This window comes from Puma concolor, chromosome C1, assembly GCF_028749965.1.
Source record: "Puma concolor isolate L17-30 chromosome C1, mPumCon1.1.hap2, whole genome shotgun sequence".
NCBI lineage: Eukaryota > Metazoa > Chordata > Mammalia > Carnivora > Felidae > Puma > Puma concolor.
This window is the reverse complement of record NC_141674.1, coordinates 86,419,585-86,419,918: the sequence shown is the minus strand read 5'-3', so window position 1 is coordinate 86,419,918 and position 334 is coordinate 86,419,585.

Here is a 334-nt window from a genome sequence, read left to right as displayed (position 1 = left end):
TTGAGGCATCATTTCAAAGGCTGCCATCACAAACTATAGCCTGGTAACAAGGTTGACATGGACAGATTCAGATCACTTCTGCAACACTGGACAAATGATGTTCTGTAACACTGGTTCTTCAAGTGTGGTCCCCTAATCAGCAGCATCAGCTTCACCTGGGCCCTTGTTAGAAATATGAATTTTCAGACTCCACCCCAGATCTACTGAATCAGCAACTCTGAACAGGGGTCAGGTGGAGGGGAGCGGCAATGTCTGTGGTCCTGATTCTACTAAAGTATGAAAACCACTATTCTCCAAAGAGTCCCTCCTAAAGAGATCCTCTTTTCTTCTTAGG